At 42.7% G+C, this 10,951-nt stretch overlaps 1 pseudogene; it reads left to right on the forward strand.

Moving 5' to 3' along the window:
- The first annotated feature begins 866 nt into the window (after positions 1-866).
- LOC125555756 lies at positions 867-1,244 on the forward strand (annotated as a pseudogene).
- The last annotated feature ends 9,707 nt before the right edge of the window (positions 1,245-10,951 follow it).

Genomic DNA, 10,951 nt, shown 5'->3' on the forward strand with positions numbered 1-10,951 from the left:
TGGGTATTCTTCAGAAAAAATAAACTGGGCTCATTTTCACAAAGAAAAAATAGTTGGACTGGTCATGTGGTGAACGTAAAATATAAGCCTGGGCTAGACGGGCCATGACCCAGTTGAAACCCTGCTCTGCCTCAACAATAACAAAAAAATACTGCTCGAGCAGATACGTCCTAGGTGTCAGCCGATCTTGTGTTGTTCTCTTGTCTATTGACTATACACTGACAAAGTCGTGGGTCCCAGATGTCAGCAAACCACTAGGAGGAAGCATTTTCTTTTTCTATGCGCCGACAGTGGAGTATATAACAAAAAATGAGGAACTTGCTTGCGTACGGCCATGGACATGGTGGGCCCCTACTGTCATCCTCTCCGCGTATAGTCCTCTCCCAATTCCTCTTGTTTGTTGACCGTGTTGACAACGCGAGAGGGCATCACCGCGGTGAGTGCACCAAAGCGCACGGAGGACGACGGCGAGGCCTCGAACGTCGACGTTAACGATTTAGGAGACGGTGGGGCGGCAATGCGTGCACTGAGGGATAACAAATAAAATAGGAATTGCTGCATTTTCTATCCGGTTCCTATTTTAACATATCCCACGTGTGCTGAGGGATAATACGCTGACGGTGGGGCGTCGAAGCACCCATTTTCTATCTGGTTCCTATTTTATTTATTATCCCTGATCTGGAAGTCACCTTTTCTTTTCTTTGGGTAGTACCTCCTAACAAGATTGATCTGTTTGGATCTTGGTCCATGATGGCCTTTTTATTGATTTTGACAATTGGATCTCTCTATGACTGGAAAATGGGTGCTTCGGATCGGGAGTAACCTCTTTCGAAAAGGCAAAGCAGGGAAGGACATAGGAAAGAGGGATGCCTACAAAAAATCAATTGATTCGTCATGGTAGAGAAGAAAAATGGTGGATGGGCCGTACTAGAGCTTCAGATCAATGTCCCTAGAAGCAAGGAGTATGCATGCGTGTTTCGACGAGAACACTGAAAAAACCTAATTCAGATCTACGTAAGGTAGCAAAAGTACGATTGCGCAATTGACATGCTATATTTGCTCACATTCCAGGTGAAGGTCATAATTCGCAGGAACATTCCATAGTCTTAGTCAGAGGAAGTAGAGTGAAAGGCTCGCCAGGTGTGAAATCCCATCGTATACGAGGAGTCAAGGATTTGCTGGGAATTCTGGATCATAGAAAGGGAAGATCTAAATATGGTGCAGAAAGACCTAAATCAAAATGAATGGAAGATTCCACTAGAACTTTTTGTTTCTTTTTTTGGGAGATATGGAAGCAGCTTGCTCCCTTTCCCTTATTACGTTACCATTTCTCTATGCTATTCTTCACTTAGAAGGGTTTGACTTACTTAACTTACTGCTTTCCCGAAACTAGCTAAAAAAGGGTCAGGTATACCTTCCTGATGAGATAGGTTTTTTCTAAAGCGGGAGCTGCTATCGATACGGGAAATTTCTTAAGTTCTTTGATTGATTCTATCCCCGAGTGCTACCAAAGTTACTCTAATTCCTCAGCCAGATATTCCCCTTGCCAGACTTTCCTGAGAGCAGAATCGATAGATGTTACCACAGAGTAGTACCTATCAACTTTCCTTCCTGCTTTTCCGTCTTGCCTTGCTACTTGAGAGAATGCCTTTGACCGAGCAGCTCTTCCACTCATTTTATTAGCAATCAAACCTCTTCCCCTCAACTCATAGCCTATGTCCCAGTAAGAATCTCCTATGTTTCCTTGTTTCCCACCTCTGACCTTCTGCTATGACATGACCAGTCCACTAATAAGTCAGGTATCTCTGATGAGTAAGACCGTCCTCTTCCCTTCGTTAATAAAAGAACTCCAACCATGCTTTCTTGAAATAGCAGTTATTGTCTTCCTGGTCAGCTTTCGATGAGTGACTCTTGGTTGCGGGGCCAGGGGGACCGTTAACCGCTAGGCAAAGAAGGAGGAGCCATGAAGCGGGTGTTTAGTGAGGAAGAGACAAAAAGCATTTAGTCGATAAAGACGAGTGCTTTCGATCGGCTTGTTGCACTAAAGCTGCGAGATTCTTTGATCGAATCAGCTCTCTGCATTTACTTTCATCTCATCCCACTCTCTTTCTTCTTTCATTTTTTTAAAAAAGAAGGAATTTTAAAATCCTTCTTATCCTTCTATACAATCCAATCATGCAACCTAGCTCTACTTTACAACGATATATCTAGCTTTTAGTTTTGTTGAACTGCGCTTATCTCAGGAAATGAGGATAACTTAATGGAGCCCAAACTCATTTGAAATAGCTTTTCTAGCCTTTGGCTTAAACAAAAGATCCAGCTAACTTGTGAGATAGAGCTGTCTTCCTGGCTGGAACAGGATGGTACCTTATGACTTCAACTGGAAATGGCTTGCATGGATCCAAAAAAATCTCAAACCAACAAAGTCATCCTTGACTTGCCTATTGACCATTCCACCCCTACCGAGCCACCTCTTCGAAGTATTTACCTCTGCCTTTCTTTTTTGAGAACATACCATTCAAATCAAAAAAAAGTTCCTCGTTTGTGATTTAATCGGCCCTAAGGGAGTTTACTCGACCCGTTCTCCAGTCTCCCGCACTGCTGAAGTATGCGACTCTGTATGAGGACCTCCTTCCCTTTTTCTCTGCCAACATATAGTTCACACGGTTATCAAAGCGGCGGAAGGGCGGGCAATAGGTACCATGAGCCCTTTGTCCCACATATCTATCAAGAAGCAAGTGTAGTTCACCAGATTCCACATGCTCAAGCTATCGCCACCACTTAGACAATAAATATACATTATGCCATTTTCAAAAATTAGTGAACAACCTTTAATATACGTGAGCTAGACACATGGCATGCACCCTTTCTATCAGAAAACAAAGAAATACGGTCAAATCTCAATTTGTATCCAACCTGATGCATGCAACGCCAGCACCGGAGACATGGCAGCAGTGGGTGTCGCCCCACTCGACGATCCTTCCCAGGACCCTAGGTACGGTATCCCCAACTGATAGGTGCGGTGGCCGGACCCGTGCTAGCACTAATAATGTGGTGCAACAATACAATTGCAGGAATGCAAGATGCATATTACCTTAACGTATAAGGAAATATGATTTATCTCCTTGCATCCTGTTCTGAGCTGTCTCCTCTCCCACCAGGACGACACCACGTAAATATTTCTCAATAGGCTAATTGAACTCCACACAAATGAAAATACCAAAGTAGAAAAATCCTATATCCACATAAGAATGATGACATCCTCGTGATCAGAAATGAGAATGGATTGGTTAGTTAATTATCCAAGCAGAAACATACGGGAATGATGCACATGTGAAGACCAAACGTGAAACTGAAGCGGCTGGAGTTGCGTTGTAGCTGTAGCAGCAGGGACATCCCAATGTTCAAGTATCCCCCTGAAAGTGCAACTATCCCTGGGTAGTTTTGGTAATTACTAACAACATATAGCTCATTGAACTAATACTATTTGAAGATGATCATTTTAGAAAGTTCAATGATTGGCATGGCATGGATTAAGAATGTGGACCCCTCAAAATGCTAAGGACACTGATACGTCTCCAACGTATCTATAATTTTTGATTGTTCCATGCTATTATATTATCTATTTTGGATGTTTAATGGGCTTTAATATACCTTTTTATATTATTTCTGGGACTAACCTACTAACCAAAGGCCTAGTGCAAATTGCTATTTTTTTGCCCATTTCAGTGTTTCGCAGAAAAGGAATATCAAATGGAATCCAAACGGAATGAAACATTCAGGAGAGTTATTTTTGGAACAAACGCAATCTAGGAGACTTGGAGTGGACGTCAAGGAAGCAACGAGGCGGCCATGAGGCAGGAGGGCGTGCCCAGGGGGTAGGCGCGCCCCCACCCTCGCCTATATATATACTCATATACCCCGAAAACATCCGAGAGCATCATGAAACCCTATTTTCACCGACGCAACCTTTTGTACCCGTGAGATCCCATCTTGGGGCCTTTTCCGGCGCTCCACCAGAGGGGTAATCGATCACGGAGGGCTTCTACATCAACACCATAGCCTCTCCGATGATGTGTGAGTAGTTTACCACAGACCTCCGGGTCCATAGTTATTAGCTAGATGGCTTCTTCTCTCTCTTTGGATCTCAATACAAAGTTCTCCTTGATTCTCTTGGAGATCTATTCGGGGTAATTCTTTTTGCGGTGTGTTTGTCGAGATCCGATGAATTGTGGGTTTATGATCAAGATTATCTATGAACAATATTTGATTCTTCTCTGAATTCTTTTATGCATGATTTAATATCTTTGAAAGTCTCTTAGAATTATCAGTTTGGTTTGGCCTACTAGATTGATCTTTCTTGCAATGGGAGAAGTGCTTAGCTTTGGGTTCAATCTTGTGGTGTCCTTTCCCAGTGACAGCATGGGCAGCAAGGCACGTATTGTATTGTTGCCATCGAGGATAAAAAGATGGGGTTTATATCATATTGCTTGAGTTTATCCCTCTACATCATGTCATCTTGCCTAATGCGTTACTCTGTTCTTATGAACTTAATACTCTAGATGCATGCTGGATAGCGGTCGATGTGTGGAGTAATAGTAGTAGATGCAGAATCGTTTTGGTCTACTTGTAGCGGACGTGATGCCTATATACATGATCATGCCTAGATATTCTCATAACTATGCGCTTTCCTATCAATTGCTCAACAGTAATTTGTTCACCCACCGTAGAATTTGCTATCTTGAGAGAAGCCACTAGTGAAACCTATGGCCCCCGGGTCTATCTTCCATCATAATATTTTCCTATCTACTTGTTATTTCTATCGTTGTTTATTTTGCAATCTTTATTTTCCAATCTATACAATAAAAATACCAAAAATATTTATCTTATTATCTCTATCAGATCTCACTTTTGTAAGTGACCGTGAAGGGATTGACAACCCCCACTACAAAAAATACACTTCTGTGATGATACGTGTTTGTCACAGTAGGTCGCGTTTTTTGTTATGCATGTACATCCATGACGATTTTATGACAGAATTAAGATAGTCATACCTGTGCTGTCATAGAAGTGTTCCATGACATTACCAAAATTATCATCACAGAAGTGTCCACTTCCATGACGATAAATCGTGCGTCACAGAAGTGCTTTCATCAAGGGTGACCGACACGTGGAATCCACCGTAATAGAATGCCGTTAAGCTATTGGGTCCGGTTCTGGATCCGATAACCTGTTAACAGCCATGACCAATGGGAAATTTCCACGTGTAAAATTCTGATTGGCCGGAGGGAACACCTGTCAGCTCGTCAGTGGGCCAGATGTCGCTCGTCCATTGGAGTAGACATGCCTATGATACGTCGACACGTGGCTGGGCCCAACAGAGGCCCATATAGGTTAAAAAGGCCGGCCCAGTAAAAGGCCCGTAGTACTTACTTAGATACTAGTGGGCCAGCCCAATAATGGTCTGCTTAATAAAGGCCCATTTACGACCCGAAGCTAGATCTGGCCCGTTAATTGTTCGCCAAATATTTGGGACCAATTACAGCCCAGTGACTTTCGACCTGTTAGAGGCGCGATGTAGACATGGGCCCATTTCAGCCCGGTGTGACTTTCGGCCTGGGAATGGCCCTTGCTGCCCATGGGCCATATATGGTCTGACGGGACATCGGGCCCACTAATGACCCGTGATAAAGGTGGCAACAGTTAAGCCCAACGTGACTTTGGGCTTGTTTAAGGCATGTCGCATAATTCGGCCCATTGATGTCTGTACTAAACTTTCGACCTCTTAAAGGCCCATGATATCAGTGGGCCAACTAAGGCCCGAGATACGTTTCGGCCTGGTAACTGCCCGTGATATAACTGGGCCCAAAAAGGCCTGGTCTACATTTCAGCCTCCTGAAGGCCCATCGACGACTAGTGAAAATTGAGGCCCAACATGCATTTCGGCCTGCTAAAGGCCCATGATTTCATCTGGACCGTAACAGGCCAGTACAATATTTAGCCTGTTAATGGCCCAACGCTACCTGGGCCAAACTAAGCGCTGGGTCCACGAAAGGCCCAACTAAAATATAGGCCGGTGCAAGTTGTGGGCCTCGCGCAAAGTGTGAAGGCCCCAATCTTTCAGGCCCAAGAAAGATGCAGGCCGGCCCAATTGTGGCCCGCTAAAAACCAGGCCCGTTAGAGGTGAATGTTTCGGCCCGATCGACTACATCTGATTTTTTCAGATAGCGAATGATGGCAGTAACTAGTAGGGATTAAGAACAAACCTACTCTATACAATAAAGAAATTACGGCATACTAACTAAGAATAAACCTACACTATACAATAAAGGATTTATGGTATATTACATCCACTGGGCATCAAAGTTCGCCACTAGTGATCATAAAGCGCAAGGAAGAAGCAGATTACAAAAACTGGGCACCATTGCAGCGTAACAAAATAATACTGAACTGAGACCACTTCCAAGACAGTTCAAGAAAGGTTAGCCTTGCACGAGAACTGTTGTGCAAGCTGTTGAGCAAGGCTGTGACACCGGCCTAGCATGTCGGTCATAGCTTCTAGGTGTAGCTGTTTAGCGATGAGATTCTCATTGGTGTTCTCCGCAATCTTTCTTAGAGATAGGACTTCAAGTTGAAGTTGAGTTGCAGAATGCCTTTCTGCTCGAACTTGGGACTGAAGAAGTCGAACTGATTCAGACAACGAATTCTGTGAGCTTGTCTGACTGCTAGTCTCAAGTAACTTGAACACTGCATTAAGACAAGACTTTGGGGTTGTCTCGCTATCTTCAAGATGTTTTGCCTTCTTTGCTGCAATATATGTTGGGTTTGTCTCACAGCCTTCAGCAGACTTGTGCATGCCATCAGGCATATCACCCTGAAACAAAGCAGAGAGATGACATGTTTTGCACGTGCATAAACAAAGATGATAACTGTGCTGTCAATTTCATCCAATTTCAAATTAGAAAATAAAGAGTAAGTTCAAAATATCAATAGCATAATTTGGCATTGTTCATAATGCGGGGAGCTTCACCACACTACTGGATTACCATGTCAACATAACAAGCATAGGTGAAGGGCAAAGAAAATCATTGTATCTATTTTGGTTAATGTGCATGGCATGTTGTTCATATCATCAGCCACATCAGTAAGATAAAACAGGAGATGACATGTGCAAACGTGGGCTGCTTCACCACACACTGGATTATAGATCCACAAAAACAAGCATACATATAGGGAGTATTGAGTAATGTGCATGGTATGAATAAGGAATTTGGTTTTACAAGTAAAACTTAGAACTTACGGTTCTTGCGAACATGCATATTGGTGGAAACAGCAAACTAAACAGCAGTAAACGATAGGTAGTATGAGAAAATTAAACAGTAGTTGAGGATAAAGGCTTTAGAAGGACTGACTTACATTAACAGTTAACACCGGGTTTATAATGCCATTCTCCAAATCAAGGGAAGGATAACTCAAGAATTTCAGCACAGAATCTTCTTCATAAGCATTGCCTGTACTCTACATTTTGTAGAGAGTAATTATAGATATGATAATACTAGAAGGGAAAGAGGATAATGAAGATAAGATGAAGATTGATGCTACATAATGAACTACCAATCCCTGGAAGTACAAGCATTACAGGACAAAATGTACTGACAAGAGCAATGGGCTACACTTCTGCACTGGCATTGTCTGTGTATTCTACTTTTTGGTAAGATTAAATATAGATCTGATCTTTTTTAGTAAATGGTGGGCGGGGGAGATAAGATGCAGAATGCTACACAATGAACCAATCCCTCTTCCCATAATACAAGAGTGTTTTGAACACTGGTGTACTGTACAAAATGTTCTTATATTATGGGACGGGGGGAGTAGCTGTTAATGTAAGTACAGTGATAGACGGCGTTCAGTCCTTACAAGAGGACTGCAGAGCTAAACCTCTTCAAAAGAATTGGGTTGATTCTAAATTTATGTAAGAGTCCATACGGATATTATAATGTCCATCAAATGGACGATAACGAGACTAACATGTGCAGTGATGCTGCATAATCAAACAACTATGAAAGTAAGTATGGTCATACAGGGCAAGAGGTACTCACAAGAGCAATGCAGTGTGCAGTATAGTTGCGAGATTCTGTGGTCCCTTGAGAATGAATGATCTTCTGCTAATAGTTTTTGTATAAGTGAGACGTTAAGGAAAATGCAGAAATGTAGTTCAAATTGTGATGTGATATCATAGACAATACCTTATGATGCAGTCGAGACCAACGTGTAACAAGATTATTCCAGTCACCGTCGAATAAATGTAGCACCGGAGACTTTACAAAAATTTCATTATAGGTTTGCCATCGAAGTGCGCTTGCCTCAAATAGGAACGATACTTCATCAACGAGTGCTTGAAAAGCGCAACCAACCCTTGCTCATCTTCACAATCCAGTTTAGTCCTCGCCTATTTAAAATAATGAAATCTTGTGTCTTCTGTCAGCAGAAACATATGCAGTAATGACCATGAATAACATTAGTACATTACTTACGCGTAAGTTGCGGAGGAAGACTGGAAATTGTTCTGTGTCCGCGGTATAATCTTTCCATGAAGGAAAGATGCGCACAAAGTTCCTGACAACAATATAAGCTTCGTCTTCTAAACTGGGAAGACATGGAACATGGGTCCTATTTGCTGCAATCGGGGCTCTCTCTGGTTCGAAAAGGGATTTGGCAACTGGATTTGGTGTACTCTTTGCTGGAATGGGGGTTTTGCGTCGTAGAGCTGACGCTATGTCAACTGGCATAATCATACTGTTTGCTGCAGCTGGGGTCTACTGAGTTGGGGCATCAGAAATGACCAGTGTAGTAGGGCTAGAGTGTGCTAGAGTTGGGGTGTTTGTGGGTCAGGTGATATTGCAACTACACCTAATGGGCTATTTGATTTATCAGGTGCCACTACCTTTTCCAAATACTTTGCTTGTGCTCCTCCATGATCAGCAATCACCCTCTTCCTTTTGAGCGTCTGATACACAAGAACAACATTTGAATGGATAAATATGGTATGATGACAGATGGAATATGTACTGAAAATGGATAGGCTAATGTGTAAACTAAGATAATGGCAGTTCAACAAAGTAGAAGCAATGCAAAGCATCAGTTGCAAGATATGTGCGACCAATATAACCTTGGAAAGTTAGAGCAAGCACCTTGATGGGTGAATAAGATAGGGCATCTTCCTCTGACTCCTCCACTAGGGAGCTACATTGGCTTAGGTCTCCCTCGAGCTCAGAATCACTGTTAGGATCATATTCTGAGCATCAATCTTTAGGTGGAGAGCATTTGCATTGCATCCAGACTTGATTGCAGTCCCTTAATGCCAAGTTTGACAGCCATGGCATTGTTCTGCTTTATTCTTTTCATGCGCGCAAGCTCATAATCATTATGATGTTGTTCAGAATCTGAGATTCATGAAAACATAAAAAGTAGTCAGATTATCTATGGAATGCATTGCGGATTCAACTCGAAGAGTGTCTCCCTATAAACCCCTGCATATGCAAAGTTCACCCCCAACCGTGCTGACCAGACCACACACAGAAATACAAACCCCTTATGTCTCTATAACAGGCAGACACACATTTCAAAACTGAAGTAGGAACATTAGAATCATATGAAATTCGTATTTGAACAAATAAACTAAGGAATTATGAGTGGCATAATGTTTAGCTTCAAGGGTGGAGTGTTGGTAGTGCGACACAAAGCAAGTAGGCAGATTGTATTCCATGTAAAATATCGAAGCCTATGTAAAAGCTGGAAATGACACTTTCTTTCTATACAATGCAGTGTTCGTTGCCCACGCATGATGGAAGAGATCACATAGAGAAATACTATTCACTAATGTCTACGGTTCCAGTATTTAGAAATAGGGTGGTCCACCCTAAAAGAATATTGACAACAAATATGACAAGGAAAGCATAGATGTAGTGAATCAATCATTTACTTGTGAGATTACTAGGACAAGTATGCAGAATTGTAAATGCAACAAGAGACCGTCCAAAATCCTCCTAGAGTCATACCATCCGGGGACGACAAGTCGCCGGTGAGGTAGGCGGCTGGGGGCGAGTAGCGATCAGAAGCACGCAGCAGAACAGAGGGGAATCGGGGCCTGGGAAGACCCAAAATCCCAGGGTGGGCCGGCCCACCATGGGCACCCTGTAGAGATACACACCCAAGCAGCGAACATGCATTTTCAAAACTAATTTAGGAACATTTAGCTGACCAATTAAACTTCTCTGTTTTAATAATATCAGATTCGTATTTGAACAACTAAGCTTGTTTAGCTTGATGGGTGGAGTAGTGCTATTATGACACGAAGCACGTATTCTGATCTTGTAGTGATCATAAAAGGGGGAAACTCTAAGCATATTTTTTTAGCGAAAGAGGATTTCCCCTCCGATTTCTATTAAAGAAACCACCACAGAACCAACATGATCAATTAAACCGTATTATGACTGTGCCATGGCAGATTTCAAGCTGCAAACTGGAGAAATGATATTTAGCAGCCATTGTTTGCTTCAAACTAAGAACTAAATTCTAAGAGCTGAAAAGAAAGTAGAGTAACCAAGTTAAGATCTATTTTCTGGTTGAGATCAAAAGGTTGAGGAGATATGAAGTACCACCTCTCTTGTGGCGCCGTGTAGGCATCGGGGGTGCGATGGCTGTCAGTGGCGTTGAAGCAGATCTACGACGGTAGATGGGTGCATTGGGGGATAAGTCCCGTTGCGGACGGAGGCTAGTGTGGGGATGGTGTTCTAGCGCGGACGGTGTATGAATGGGAAAATGGAGGGAGAGGTACGGGGAACCATGTTTTTGGGACGCGCCTGTCTGAAATATGGGAATGTTACGAACTTAGCCCCCGTTTAAAATTTGGACGTCTCGTCGGTTGGGGATACGACAGTAATCTCGCATC

The sequence above is a fragment of the Triticum urartu genome, chromosome 5, assembly GCF_003073215.2.
Source record: "Triticum urartu cultivar G1812 chromosome 5, Tu2.1, whole genome shotgun sequence".
NCBI lineage: Eukaryota > Viridiplantae > Streptophyta > Magnoliopsida > Poales > Poaceae > Triticum > Triticum urartu.